The sequence below is a fragment of the Coregonus lavaretus genome (assembly GCF_964263955.1).
Source record: "Coregonus lavaretus genome assembly, chromosome: 5".
Lineage (NCBI taxonomy): Eukaryota > Metazoa > Chordata > Actinopteri > Salmoniformes > Salmonidae > Coregonus > Coregonus lavaretus.
Window position 1 is genome coordinate 1,849,800 of NC_139992.1, and position 15,773 is coordinate 1,865,572.

Below are 15,773 nucleotides of genomic sequence, written 5' to 3' on the forward strand. Positions count from 1 at the left end.
ACTGATATAAAGCTGAGTCACTGCTGCTCCTTGCCTGTCCCTGCCATACTAATATAAAGCTGAGTCACTGCTGCTCCTTGCCTGTCCATGCCATACTGATCTAAAGCTGAGTCACTGCTGCTCCTTGCCTGTCCCTGCCATACTGATCTAAAGCTGAGTCACTGCTGCTCCTTGCCTGTCCCTGCCATACTGATCTAAAGCTGAGTCACTGCTGCTCCTTGCCCGTCCCTGCCATACTGATCTAAAGCTGAGTCACTGCTGCTCCTTGCCCGTCCCTGCCATACTGATCCAAAGCTGGGTCACTGCTGCTCCTTGCCCGTCCCTGCCATACTTATCTAAAGCTGAGTCACTGCTGCTCCTTGCCCGTCCCTGCCATACTTATCTAAAGCTGAGTCACTTCTGCTCCTTGCTTGTCCCTGCCATACTGATCTAATGCTGAGTCACTGCTGCTCCTTGCCTGTCCCTGCCATACTGATCTAAAGCTGAGTCACTGCTGCTCCTTGCCTGTCCCTGCCATACTGATCTAAAGCTGAGTCACTGCTGCTCCTTGCCTGTCCCTGCCATACTGATCTAAAGCTGAGTCACTGCTGCTCCTTGCCTGTCCCTGCCATACTGATCTAAAGCTGAGTCACTGCTGCTCCTTGCCTGTCCCTGCCATACTGATCTAAAGCTGAGTCACTGCTGCTCCTTGCCTGTCCCTGCCATACTGATCTAAAGCTGAGTCACTGCTGCTCCTTGCCTGTCCCTGCCATACTGATCTAAAGCTGAGTCACTGCTGCTCCTTGCCCGTCCCTGCCATACTGATCTAAAGCTGAGTCACTGCTGCTCCTTGCCTGTCCCTGCCATACTGATCTAAAGCTGAGTCACTGCTGCTCCTTGCCTGTCCCTGCCATACTGATCTAAAGCTGAGTCACTGCTGCTCCTTGCCTGTCCCTGCCAAACTGATCTTAAGCTGAGTCACTGCTGCTCCTTGCCCGTCCCTGCCAAACTGATCTAAAGCTGAGTCACTGCTGCTCCTTGCCCGTCCCTGCCATACTGATCTAAAGAGGAGTCACTTCTGCTCCTTGCCCGTCCCTGCCATACTGATCTAAAGATGAGTCACTGCTGCTCCTTGCCTGTCCCTGCCATACTGATCTAAAGCTGACTCACTGCTGCTCCTTGCCTGTCCCTGCCATACTGATGTAAAGCTGACTCACTGCTGCTCCTTGCCTGTCCCTGCCATACTGATCTAAAGCTGAGTCACTGCTGCTCCTTGCCTGTCCCTGCCATACTGATCTAAAGCTGAGTCACTGCTGCTCCTTGCCTGTCCCTGCCATACTGATCTAAAGCTGAGTCACTGCTGCTCCTTGCCTGTCCCTGCCATACTGATCTAAAGCTGAGTCACTGCTGCTCCTTGCCTGTCCCTGCCATACTGATATAAAGCTGAGTCACTGCTGCTCCTTGCCTGTCCATGCCATACTGATCTAAAGCTGAGTCACTGCTGCTCCTTGCCTGTCCCTGCCATACTGATCTAAAGGTGAGTCACTGCTGCTCCTTGCCTGTCCCTGCCATACTGATCTAAAGCTGAGTCACTGCTGCTCCTTGCCTGTCCCTGCCATACTGATCTAAAGCTGAGTCACTGCTGCTCCTTGCCCGTCCCTGCCATACTGATCCGAAGCTGAGTCACTGCTGCTCCTTGCCCGTCCCTGCTATACTTATCTAAAGCTGAGTCACTGCTGCTCCTTGCCCGTCCCTGCCATACTTATCTAAAGCTGAGTCACTTCTGCTCCTTGCTTGTCCCTGCCATACTGATCTAATGCTGAGTCACTGCTGCTCCTTGCCTGTCCCTGCCATACTGATCTAAAGCTGAGTCACTGCTGCTCCTTGCCTGTCCCTGCCATACTGATCTAAAGCTGAGTCACTGCTGCTCCTTGCCTGTCCCTGCCATACTGATCTAAAGCTGAGTCACTGCTGCTCCTTGCCTGTCCCTGCCATACTGATCTAAAGCTGAGTCACTGCTGCTCCTTGCCTGTCCTTGCCATACTGATCTAAAGCTGAGTCACTGCTGCTCCTTGCCTGTCCCTGCCATACTGATCTAATGCTGAGTCACTGCTGCTCCTTGCCTGTCCCTGCCATACTGATCTAAAGCTGAGTCACTGCTGTTCCTTGCCTGTCCATGCCATACTGATCTAAAGCTGAGTCACTGCTGCTCCTTGCCTGTCCCTGCCAAACTGATCTTAAGCTGAGTCACTGCTGCTCCTTGCCTGTCCCTGCCAAACTGATCTAAAGCTGAGTCACTGCTGCTCCTTGCCTGTCCCTGCCATACTGATCTAAAGAGGAGTCACTGCTGCTCCTTGCCTGTCCCTGCAATTCTGATCTAAAGATGAGTCACTGCTGCTCCTTGCCTGTCCCTGCCATACTGATCTAAAGCTGAGTCACTGCTGCTCCTTGCCTGTCCATGCCATACTGATCTAAAGCTGAGTCTCTGCTGCTCCTTGCCTGTCCCTGCCATACTGATCTAAAGCTGAGTCACTGCTGCTCCTTGCCTGTCCCTGCCATACTGATCTAAAGCTGAGTCACTGCTGCTCCTTGCCCGTCCCTGCCATACTGATCTAAAGCTGAGTCACTGCTGCTCCTTGCCTGTCCCTGCCATACTGATCTAAAGCTGAGTCACTGCTGCTCCTTGCCCGTCCCTGCCATACTGATCTAAAGCTGAGTCACTGCTGCTCATTGCCCGTCCCTGCCATACTGATCTAAAGCTGAGTCACTGCTGCTCCTTGCCCGTCCCTGCCATACTGATCTAAAGCTGAGTCACTGCTGCTCCTTGCCCGTCCCTGCCATACTGATCTAAAGCTGAGTCACTGCTGCTCCTTGCCCGTCCCTGCCATACTGATCTAAAGCTGAGTCACTGCTGCTCCTTGCCTGTCCCTGCCATACTGATCTAAAGATGAGTCACTGCTGCTCCTTGCCTGTCCCTGCCATACTGATCTAAAGCTGAGTCACTGCTGCTCCTTGCCTGTCCCTGCCATACTGATCTAAAGCTGAGTCACTGCTGCTCCTTGCCTGTCCCTGCCATACTGATCTAAAGCTGAGTCACTGCTGCTCCTTGCCTGTCCCTGCCAAACTGATCTAAAGCTGAGTCACTGCTGCTCCTTGCCTGTCCATGCCATACTGATCTAAAGCTGAGTCACTGCTGCTCCTTGCCTGTCCATGCCATACTGATCTAAAGCTGAGTCACTGCTGCTCCTTGCCTGTCCCTGCCATACTGATCTAAAGCTGAGTCACTGCTGCTCCTTGCCTGTCCCTGCCATACTGATCTAAAGCTGAGTCACTGCTGCTCCTTGCCTGTCCCTGCCATACTGATCTAAAGCTGAGTCACTGCTGCTCCTTGCCTGTCCCTGCCATACTGATCTAAAGCTGAGTCACTGCTGCTCCTTGCCTGTCCCTGCCATACTGATCTAAAGCTGAGTCACCGCTGCTCCTTGCCTGTCCATGCCATACTGATCTAAAGCTGAGTCACTGCTGCTCCTTGCCTGTCCCTGCCATACTGATCTAAAGCTGAGTCACTGCTGCTCCTTGCCTGTCCCTGCCAAACTGATCTAAAGCTGAGTCACTGCTGCTCCTTGCCTGTCCCTGCCATACTGATCTAAAGCTGAGTCACTGCTGCTCCTTGCCTGTCCCTGTCATACTGATCTAAAGCTGAGTCACTGCTGCTCCTTGCCTGTCCCTGCCATACTGATCTAAAGCTGAGTCAATGCTGCTCCTTGCCTGTCCCTGCCATACTGATCTAAAGCTGAGTCACTGCTGCTCCTTGCCCGTCCCTGCCATACTGATCTAAAGCTGAGTCACTGCTGCTCCTTGCCCGTCCCTGCCATACTGATCTAAAGCTGAGTCACTGCTGCTCCTTGCCCGTCCCTGCCATACTGATCTAAAGCTGAGTCACTGCTGCTCCTTGCCTGTCCCTGCCATACTGATCTAAAGCTGAGTCACTGCTGCTCCTTGCCCGTCCCTGCCATACTGATCTAAAGCTGAGTCACTGCTGCTCCTTGCCTGTCCCTGCCATACTGATCTAAAGATGAGTCACTGCTGCTCCTTGCCTGTCCCTGCCATACTGATCTAAAGCTGAGTCACTGCTGCTCCTTGCCTGTCCCTGCCATACTGATCTAAAGCTGAGTCACTGCTGCTCCTTGCCTGTCCCTGCCATACTGATCTAAAGCTGAGTCACTGCTGCTCCTTGCCTGTCCCTGCCAAACTGATCTAAAGCTGAGTCACTGCTGCTCCTTGCCTGTCCATGCCATACTGATCTAAAGCTGAGTCACTGCTGCTCCTTGCCTGTCCATGCCATACTGATCTAAAGCTGAGTCACTGCTGCTCCTTGCCTGTCCCTGCCATACTGATCTAAAGCTGAGTCACTGCTGCTCCTTGCCTGTCCCTGCCATACTGATCTAAAGCTGAGTCACTGCTGCTCCTTGCCTGTCCCTGCCATACTGATCTAAAGCTGAGTCACTGCTGCTCCTTGCCTGTCCCTGCCATACTGATCTAAAGCTGAGTCACTGCTGCTCCTTGCCTGTCCCTGCCATACTGATCTAAAGCTGAGTCACCGCTGCTCCTTGCCTGTCCATGCCATACTGATCTAAAGCTGAGTCACTGCTGCTCCTTGCCTGTCCCTGCCATACTGATCTAAAGCTGAGTCACTGCTGCTCCTTGCCTGTCCCTGCCAAACTGATCTAAAGCTGAGTCACTGCTGCTCCTTGCCTGTCCCTGCCATACTGATCTAAAGCTGAGTCACTGCTGCTCCTTGCCTGTCCCTGTCATACTGATCTAAAGCTGAGTCACTGCTGCTCCTTGCCTGTCCCTGCCATACTGATCTAAAGCTGAGTCAATGCTGCTCCTTGCCTGTCCCTGCCATACTGATCTAAAGCTGATTCACTGCTGCTCCTTGACTGTCCCTGCCATACTGATCTAAAGCTGAGTCACTGCTGCTCCTTACCTGTCCCTGCCATACTGATCTAAAGCTGAGTCACTGCTGCTCCTTGCCTGTCCCTGCCAAACTGATCTAAAGCTGAGTCACTGCTGCTCCTTGCCTGTCCCTGCCAAACTGATCTAAAGCTGAGTCACTGCTGCTCCTTGCCTGTCCCTGCCATACTGATCTAAAGCTGATTCACTGCTGCTCCTTGCCTGTCCCTGCCATACTGATCTAAAGCTGAGTCACTGCTGCTCCTTGCCTGTCCCTACCATACTGATCTAAAGCTGAGTCACTGCTGCTCCTTGCCTGTCCCTGCCATACTGATCTAAAGCTGAGTCACTGCTGCTCCTTGTCTGTCCCTGCCATACTGATCTAAAGCTGAGTCACTGCTGCTCCTTGCCTGTCCCTGCCATACTGATCTAAAGCTGAGTCACTGCTGCTCCTTGCCTGTCCCTGCCATACTGATCTAAAGCTGAGTCACTGCTGCTCCTTGCCCGTCCCTGCCATACTTATCTAAAGCTGAGTCACTGCTGCTCCTTGCCCGTCCCTGCCATACTTATCTAAAGCTGAGTCACTTCTGCTCCTTGCTTGTCCCTGCCATACTGATCTAATGCTGAGTCACTGCTGCTCCTTGCCCGTCCCTGCCATACTGATCTAAAGCTGAGTCACTGCTGCTCCTTGCCCGTCCCTGCCATACTGATCTAAAGCTGAGTCACTGCTGCTCCTTGCCTGTCCCTGCCATACTGATCTAAAGCTGAGTCACTGCTGCTCCTTGCCTGTCCCTGCCATACTGATCTAATGCTGAGTCACTGCTGCTCCTTGCCTGTCCCTGCCATACTGATCTAAAGCTGAGTCACTGCTGCTCCTTGCCTGTCCCTGCCATACTGATCTAAAGCTGAGTCACTGCTGCTCCTTGCCTGTCCCTGCCATACTGATCTAAAGCTGAGTCACTGCTGCTCCTTGCCTGTCCCTGCCATACTGATCTAAAGCTGAGTCACTGCTGCTCCTTGCCCGTCCCTGCCATACTGATCTAAAGCTGAGTCACTTCTGCTCCTTACTTGTCCCTGACATACTGATCTAATGCTGAGTCACTGCTGCTCCTTGCCCGTCCCTGCCATACTGATCTAAAGCTGAGTCACTGCTGCTCCTTGCCCGTCCCTGCCATACTGAACTAAAGCTGAGTCACCGCTGCTCCTTGCCTGTCCATGCCATACTGATCTAAAGCTGAGTCACTGCTGCTCCTTGCCTGTCCCTGCCATACTGATCTAAAGCTGAGTCACTGCTGCTCCTTGCCTGTCCCTGCCAAACTGATCTAAAGCTGAGTCACTGCTGCTCCTTGCCTGTCCCTGCCATACTGATCTAAAGCTGAGGCACTGCTGCTCCTTGCCTGTCCCTGTCATACTGATCTAAAGCTGAGTCACTGCTGCTCCTTGCCTGTCCCTGCCATACTGATCTAAAGCTGAGTCAATGCTGCTCCTTGCCTGTCCCTGCCATACTGATCTAAAGCTGATTCACTGCTGCTCCTTGACTGTCCCTGCCATACTGATCTAAAGCTGAGTCACTGCTGCTCCTTACCTGTCCCTGCCATACTGATCTAAAGCTGAGTCACTGCTGCTCCTTGCCTGTCCCTGCCAAACTGATCTAAAGCTGAGTCACTGCTGCTCCTTGCCTGTCCCTGCCAAACTGATCTAAAGCTGAGTCACTGCTGCTCCTTGCCTGTCCCTGCCATACTGATCTAAAGCTGATTCACTGCTGCTCCTTGCCTGTCCCTGCCATACTGATCTAAAGCTGAGTCACTGCTGCTCCTTGCCTGTCCCTACCATACTGATCTAAAGCTGAGTCACTGCTGCTCCTTGCCTGTCCCTGCCATACTGATCTAAAGCTGAGTCACTGCTGCTCCTTGTCTGTCCCTGCCATACTGATCTAAAGCTGAGTCACTGCTGCTCCTTGCCTGTCCCTGCCATACTGATCTAAAGCTGAGTCACTGCTGCTCCTTGCCTGTCCCTGCCATACTGATCTAAAGCTGAGTCACTGCTGCTCCTTGCCCGTCCCTGCCATACTTATCTAAAGCTGAGTCACTGCTGCTCCTTGCCCGTCCCTGCCATACTTATCTAAAGCTGAGTCACTTCTGCTCCTTGCTTGTCCCTGCCATACTGATCTAATGCTGAGTCACTGCTGCTCCTTGCCCGTCCCTGCCATACTGATCTAAAGCTGAGTCACTGCTGCTCCTTGCCCGTCCCTGCCATACTGATCTAAAGCTGAGTCACTGCTGCTCCTTGCCTGTCCCTGCCATACTGATCTAAAGCTGAGTCACTGCTGCTCCTTGCCTGTCCCTGCCATACTGATCTAATGCTGAGTCACTGCTGCTCCTTGCCTGTCCCTGCCATACTGATCTAAAGCTGAGTCACTGCTGCTCCTTGCCTGTCCCTGCCATACTGATCTAAAGCTGAGTCACTGCTGCTCCTTGCCTGTCCCTGCCATACTGATCTAAAGCTGAGTCACTGCTGCTCCTTGCCTGTCCCTGCCATACTGATCTAAAGCTGAGTCACTGCTGCTCCTTGCCCGTCCCTGCCATACTGATCTAAAGCTGAGTCACTTCTGCTCCTTACTTGTCCCTGACATACTGATCTAATGCTGAGTCACTGCTGCTCCTTGCCCGTCCCTGCCATACTGATCTAAAGCTGAGTCACTGCTGCTCCTTGCCCGTCCCTGCCATACTGAACTAAAGCTGAGTCACTGCTGCTCCTTGCCCGTCCCTGCCATACTGATATAAAGCTGAGTCACTGCTGCTCCTTGCCTGTCCCTGCCATACTGATCTAAAGCTGAGTCACTGCTGCTCCTTGCCTGTCCCTGCCATACTGATCTAAAGCTGAGTCACTGCTGCTCCTTGCCTGTCCCTGCCATACTGATCTAAAGCTGAGTCACTGCTGCTCCTTGCCTGTCCCTGCCATACTGATCTAAAGCTGAGTCACTGCTGCTCCTTGCCTGTCCCTGCCATACTGATCTAAAGCTGAGTCAATGCTGCTCCTTGCCTGTCCCTGCCAAACTGATCTAAAGCTGAGTCACTGCTGCTCCTTGCCTGTCCATGCCATACTGATCTAAAGCTGAGTCACTGCTGCTCCTTGCCTGTCCCTGCCATACTGATCTAAAGCTGAGTCACTGCTGCTCCTTGCCTGTCCCTGCCATACTGATCTAAAGCTGAGTCACTGCTGCTCCTTGCCTGTTCCTGCCAAACTGATCTAAAGCTGAGTCACTGCTGCTCCTTGCCCGTCCCTGCCATACTGATCTAAAGCTGAGTCACTGCTGCTCCTTGCCCGTCCCTGCCATACTGATCTAATGCTGAGTCACTGCTGCTCCTTGCCCGTCCCTGCCATACTGATCTAAAGCTGAGTCACTGCTGCTCCTTGCCCGTCCCTGCCATACTGATCTAAAGCTGAGTCACTGCTGCTCCTTGCCTGTCCCTGCCATACTGATCTAAAGCTGAGTCACTGCTGCTCCTTGCCTGTCCCTGCCATACTGATCTAAAGCTGAGTCACTGCTGCTCCTTGCCTGTCCCTGCCATACTGATCTAAAGCTGAGTCACTGCTGCTCCTTGCCCGTCCCTGCCATACTGATCTAAAGCTGAGTCACTGCTGCTCATTGCCCGTCCCTGCCATACTGATCTAAAGCTGAGTCACTGCTGCTCCTTGCCCGTCCCTGCCATACTGATCTAAAGCTGAGTCACTGCTGCTCCTTGCCCGTCCCTGCCATACTGATCTAAAGCTGAGTCACTGCTGCTCCTTGCCGTCCCTGCCATACTGATCTAAAGCTGAGTCACTGCTGCTCCTTGCCTGTCCCTGCCATACTGATCTAAAGATGAGTCACTGCTGCTCCTTGCCTGTCCCTGCCATACTGATCTAAAGCTGAGTCACTGCTGCTCCTTGCCTGTCCCTGCCATACTGATCTAAAGCTGAGTCACTGCTGCTCCTTGCCTGTCCCTGCCATACTGATCTAAAGCTGAGTCACTGCTGCTCCTTGCCTGTCCCTGCCAAACTGATCTAAAGCTGAGTCACTGCTGCTCCTTGCCTGTCCATGCCATACTGATCTAAAGCTGAGTCACTGCTGCTCCTTGCCTGTCCATGCCATACTGATCTAAAGCTGAGTCACTGCTGCTCCTTGCCTGTCCCTGCCATACTGATCTAAAGCTGAGTCACTGCTGCTCCTTGCCTGTCCCTGCCATACTGATCTAAAGCTGAGTCACTGCTGCTCCTTGCCTGTCCCTGCCATACTGATCTAAAGCTGAGTCACTGCTGCTCCTTGCCTGTCCCTGCCATACTGATCTAAAGCTGAGTCACTGCTGCTCCTTGCCTGTCCCTGCCATACTGATCTAAAGCTGAGTCACTGCTGCTCCTTGCCTGTCCATGCCATACTGATCTAAAGCTGAGTCACTGCTGCTCCTTGCCTGTCCCTGCCATACTGATCTAAAGCTGAGTCACTGCTGCTCCTTGCCTGTCCCTGCCAAACTGATCTAAAGCTGAGTCACTGCTGCTCCTTGCCTGTCCCTGCCATACTGATCTAAAGCTGAGTCACTGCTGCTCCTTGCCTGTCCCTGTCATACTGATCTAAAGCTGAGTCACTGCTGCTCCTTGCCTGTCCCTGCCATACTGATCTAAAGCTGAGTCAATGCTGCTCCTTGCCTGTCCCTGCCATACTGATCTAAAGCTGATTCACTGCTGCTCCTTGACTGTCCCTGCCATACTGATCTAAAGCTGAGTCACTGCTGCTCCTTACCTGTCCCTGCCATACTGATCTAAAGCTGAGTCACTGCTGCTCCTTGCCTGTCCCTGCCAAACTGATCTAAAGCTGAGTCACTGCTGCTCCTTGCCTGTCCCTGCCAAACTGATCTAAAGCTGAGTCACTGCTGCTCCTTGCCTGTCCCTGCCATACTGATCTAAAGCTGATTCACTGCTGCTCCTTGCCTGTCCCTGCCATACTGATCTAAAGCTGAGTCACTGCTGCTCCTTGCCTGTCCCTACCATACTGATCTAAAGCTGAGTCACTGCTGCTCCTTGCCTGTCCCTGCCATACTGATCTAAAGCTGAGTCACTGCTGCTCCTTGTCTGTCCCTGCCATACTGATCTAAAGCTGAGTCACTGCTGCTCCTTGCCTGTCCCTGCCATACTGATCTAAAGCTGAGTCACTGCTGCTCCTTGCCTGTCCCTGCCATACTGATCTAAAGCTGAGTCACTGCTGCTCCTTGCCCGTCCCTGCCATACTTATCTAAAGCTGAGTCACTGCTGCTCCTTGCCCGTCCCTGCCATACTTATCTAAAGCTGAGTCACTTCTGCTCCTTGCTTGTCCCTGCCATACTGATCTAATGCTGAGTCACTGCTGCTCCTTGCCCGTCCCTGCCATACTGATCTAAAGCTGAGTCACTGCTGCTCCTTGCCCGTCCCTGCCATACTGATCTAAAGCTGAGTCACTGCTGCTCCTTGCCTGTCCCTGCCATACTGATCTAAAGCTGAGTCACTGCTGCTCCTTGCCTGTCCCTGCCATACTGATCTAATGCTGAGTCACTGCTGCTCCTTGCCTGTCCCTGCCATACTGATCTAAAGCTGAGTCACTGCTGCTCCTTGCCTGTCCCTGCCATACTGATCTAAAGCTGAGTCACTGCTGCTCCTTGCCTGTCCCTGCCATACTGATCTAAAGCTGAGTCACTGCTGCTCCTTGCCTGTCCCTGCCATACTGATCTAAAGCTGAGTCACTGCTGCTCCTTGCCCGTCCCTGCCATACTGATCTAAAGCTGAGTCACTTCTGCTCCTTACTTGTCCCTGACATACTGATCTAATGCTGAGTCACTTCTGCTCCTTACTTGTCCCTGACATACTGATCTAATGCTGAGTCACTGCTGCTCCTTGCCCGTCCCTGCCATACTGATCTAAAGCTGAGTCACTGCTGCTCCTTGCCCGTCCCTGCCATACTGAACTAAAGCTGAGTCACTGCTGCTCCTTGCCCGTCCCTGCCATACTGATATAAAGCTGAGTCACTGCTGCTCCTTGCCTGTCCCTGCCATACTGATCTAAAGCTGAGTCACTGCTGCTCCTTGCCTGTCCCTGCCATACTGATCTAAAGCTGAGTCACTGCTGCTCCTTGCCTGTCCCTGCCATACTGATCTAAAGCTGAGTCACTGCTGCTCCTTGCCTGTCCCTGCCATACTGATCTAAAGCTGAGTCACTGCTGCTCCTTGCCTGTCCCTGCCATACTGATCTAAAGCTGAGTCAATGCTGCTCCTTGCCTGTCCCTGCCAAACTGATCTAAAGCTGAGTCACTGCTGCTCCTTGCCTGTCCATGCCATACTGATCTAAAGCTGAGTCACTGCTGCTCCTTGCCTGTCCCTGCCATACTGATCTAAAGCTGAGTCACTGCTGCTCCTTGCCTGTCCCTGCCATACTGATCTAAAGCTGAGTCACTGCTGCTCCTTGCCTGTTCCTGCCAAACTGATCTAAAGCTGAGTCACTGCTGCTCCTTGCCTGTCCCTGCCATACTGATCTAATGCTGAGTCACTGCTGCTCCTTGCCTGTCCCTGCCATACTGATCTAAAGCTGAGTCAATGCTGCTCCTTGCCCGTCCCTGCCATACTGATTTAAAGCTGAGTCACTGCTGCTCATTGCCCGTCCCTGCCATACTGATCTAAAGCTGAGTCACTGCTGCTCCTTGCCCGTCCCTGCCATACTGATCTAAAGCTGAGTCACTGCTGCTCCTTGCCTGTCCCTCCCATACTGATCTAAAGCTGAGTCACTGCTGCTCCTTGCCTGTCCCTCCCATACTGATCTAAAGCTGAGTCACTGCTGCTCCTTGCCTGTCCCTGCCATACTGATCTAAAGCTGAGTCACTGCTGCTCCTTGCCTGTCCCTGCCATACTGATCTAAAGCTGAGTCACTGCTGCTCCTTGCCTGTCCCTGCCATACTGATCTAAAGCTGAGTCACTGCTGCTCCTTGCCTGTCCCTGCCATACTGATCTAATGCTGAGTCACTGCTGCTCCTTGCCTGTCCCTGCCATACTGATCTAAAGCTGAGTCAATGCTGCTCCTTGCCTGTCCCTGCCATACTGATCTAAAGCTGAGTCACTGCTGCTCCTTGCCTGTCCCTGCCATACTGATCTAAAGCTGAGTCACTGCTGCTCCTTGCCTGTCCCTGCCATACTGATCTAATGCTGAGTCACTGCTGCTCCTTGCCTGTCCCTGCCATACTGATCTAAAGCTGAGTCAATGCTGCTCCTTGCCTGTCCCTGCCAAACTGATCTAAAGCTGAGTCACTGCTGCTCCTTGCCTGTCCATGCCATACTGATCTAAAGCTGAGTCACTGCTGCTCCTTGCCTGTCCCTGCCATACTGATCTAAAGCTGAGTCACTGCTGCTCCTTGCCTGTCCCTGCCATACTGATCTAAAGCTGAGTCACTGCTGCTCCTTGCCTGTCCCTGCCATACTGATCTAATGCTGAGTCACTGCTCCTTCTTGTCTGTCCCTGCCATACTGATCTAAAGCTGAGTCACTGCTGCTCCTTGCCTGTCCCTGCCATACTGATCTAAAGCTGAGTCACTGCTGCTCCTTGCCTGTCCCTGCCATACTGATTTAAAGCTGAGTCACTGCTGCTCCTTGCCTGTCCCTGTCATACTGATCTAAAGCTGAGTCACTGCTGCTCCTTGCCTGTCCCTGCCATACTGATCTAAAGCTGATTCACTGCTGCTCCTTGACTGTCCATGCCATACTGATCTAAAGCTGAGTCACTGCTGCTCCTTACCTGTCCCTGCCATACTGATCTAATGCTGAGTCACTGCTGCTCCTTGCCTGTCCCTGCCATACTGATCTAAAGCTGAGTCAATGCTGCTCCTTGCCTGTCCCTGCCAAACTGATCTAAAGCTGAGTCACTGCTGCTCCTTGCCTGTCCATGCCATACTGATCTAAAGCTGAGTCACTGCTGCTCCTTGCCTGTCCCTGCCATACTGATCTAAAGCTGAGTCACTGCTGCTCCTTGCCTGTCCCTGCCATACTGATCTAAAGCTGAGTCACTGCTGCTCCTTGCCTGTCCCTGCCATACTGATCTAATGCTGAGTCACTGCTCCTTCTTGTCTGTCCCTGCCATACTGATCTAAAGCTGAGTCACTGCTGCTCCTTGCCTGTCCCTGCCATACTGATCTAAAGCTGAGTCACTGCTGCTCCTTGCCTGTCCCTGCCATACTGATTTAAAGCTGAGTCACTGCTGCTCCTTGCCTGTCCCTGTCATACTGATCTAAAGCTGAGTCACTGCTGCTCCTTGCCTGTCCCTGCCATACTGATCTAAAGCTGATTCACTGCTGCTCCTTGACTGTCCATGCCATACTGATCTAAAGCTGAGTCACTGCTGCTCCTTACCTGTCCCTGCCATACTGATCTAAAGCTGAGTCACTGCTGCTCCTTGCCTGTCCCTGCCAAACTGATCTAAAGCTGAGTCACTGCTGCTCCTTGCCTGTCCCTGCCATACTGATCTAAAGCTGATTCACTGCTGCTCCTTGCCTGTCCCTACCATACTGATCTAAAGCTGAGTCACTGCTGCTCCTTGCCTGTCCCTGCCATACTGATCTAAAGCTGAGTCACTGCTGCTCCTTGTCTGTCCCTGCCATACTGATCTAAAGCTGAGTCACTGCTGCTCCTTGTCTGTCCCTGCCATACTGATCTAAAGCTGAGTCACTGCTGCTCCTTGCCTGTCCCTGCCATACTGATCTAAAGCTGAGTCACTGCTGCTCCTTGCCTGTCCCTGCCAAACTGATCTAAAGCTGAGTCACTGCTGCTCCTTGCCTGTCCCTGCCATACTGATCTAAAGCTGAGTCCCTGCTGCTCCTTGCCTGTCCCTGTCATACTGATCTAAAGCTGAGTCACTGCTGCTCCTTGCCTGTCCCTGCCATACTGATCTAAAGCTGAGTCAATGCTGCTCCTTGCCTGTCCCTGCCATACTGATCTAAAGCTGATTCACTGCTGCTCCTTGACTGTCCCTGCCATACTGATCTAAAGCTGAGTCACTGCTGCTCCTTACCTGTCCCTGCCATACTGATCTAAAGCTGAGTCACTGCTGCCCCTTGCCTGTCCCTGCCAAACTGATCTAAAGCTGAGTCACTGCTGCTCCTTGCCTGTCCCTACCATACTGATCTAAAGCTGAGTCACTGCTGCTCCTTGCCTGTCCTTGCCATACTGATCTAAAGCTGAGTCACTGCTGCTCCTTGCCTGTCCATGCCATACTGATCTAAAGCTGAGTCACTGCTGTTATGTTATGTTAGGGCTGTTCTACAGGCTTGTTGTGTATACACACACACACACACACACACACACACAGACAGACAGACAGACAGACATACACACATCTGTTATCCCCCCCCCCCCCCCTCATGCAACAGCCTGCGCCCTCGCTCCCAATTTAGTCCCTGGTGTTCCAGAGACTGGAGCACAGTTGGATCATGCTCAGGAGGTGACAGAGCAGCCCCAGTAAGTCCCGCTCTCTCTCAGCCTGCTCCGTGCCGTCCACTCCTCTCCCCTCTATCCAGCCCAGCGCCGTCCACTCCTCTCCCCTCTATCCAGCCCAGCGCCGTCCACTCCTCTCCCCTCTATCCAGCCCAGCCTCGACTCTCTTCAGCCTCAGCCATGGAGCCTCTCCCCGAGGTAAGGCACGGAGCAGAACATTCTCGCCTGCCTCCTGATGCGTGTTTTGTGTGAGTGTGTTAACAGGTTTAAAGACTGCTGCACACTTTACATTGATGGGTTAGGAACTGAAGACTGCTTGACCGTGAGAGTCTAGGTCTCAGATGAGCCAGAGCTATAGAGGACACCAGCACAGTAGACTGTTGTAAATAGGTATACTCCTTATTGTTGACTGTTAGGACGTTGTGACGTCTTATCAAATTTGATACTGAAGCCTACATCTTGTAACCTCGAGTGTAGAAGTGCCAAGCGTCACCATCCCAGTCTCTGGAGAATTGCAAGCTGCAAAGCCAGCTGAGTGGTTGACTGAAATACTTCACTACTTTTCTCTCACCCTTTTCATGAGACAGACATTGGCTTGCCTCCAGAGCTGAAGAAGCCAAGGGTTGTAGGACAATCTAGTCCAATGAGGTTGAAACAAGAGAACAACATTAACTTTTTACATAGTTAAGAAAACTGGAACGTTCTCTAAAGGCCTTGTAGCCCTGCGTAGTTCCACCTCTAAGACATTCCTTTAGTTTGTAGTGCTCAGTCCCTTGCTTGGTATGTGTCAAGGCATTCTGTTGACAGTGTTGACAAGCTCTTGTTTTGTATTTAGCTTCCTGGCCCTGTGTGGCAGCCTCACACCCTAACAGCTTTACTGAGAACTACACTACCAGTCAAAAAAAGTTTGGACACACCTACTCATTCAAGGGTTTTTATTTAATTTTTTACTATTTTCTACATTGTAGAATAATAGTGAAGACATCAAAACTATGAAATGACACATGTGGAATCATGTAGTAACCAAGAAAGTGTTAAACAAATCAATATATTTTCTTCAAAGTAGCCACCCTTTGCCTTGATGACAACTTTGCACACTCTTGGCATTCTCTCAACCAGCTTCACCTGGAATGCTTTTCCAACAGTCTTGAAGGAGTTCCCACATATGCTGAGCACTTATTGGCTTCTTTTCCTTCACTCTGCGGTCCAACTCATCCCAAACCATCTCAAATGGGTAGAGGTCGGGTGATTGTGGAGGCCAGGTCATCTGATGCAGCACTCCATCACTCTCCTTCTTGGTAAAATAGCCCTTACACAGCCTGGAGGTGTGTTGGGTCAATGTCCTGTTGAAAAACAAAT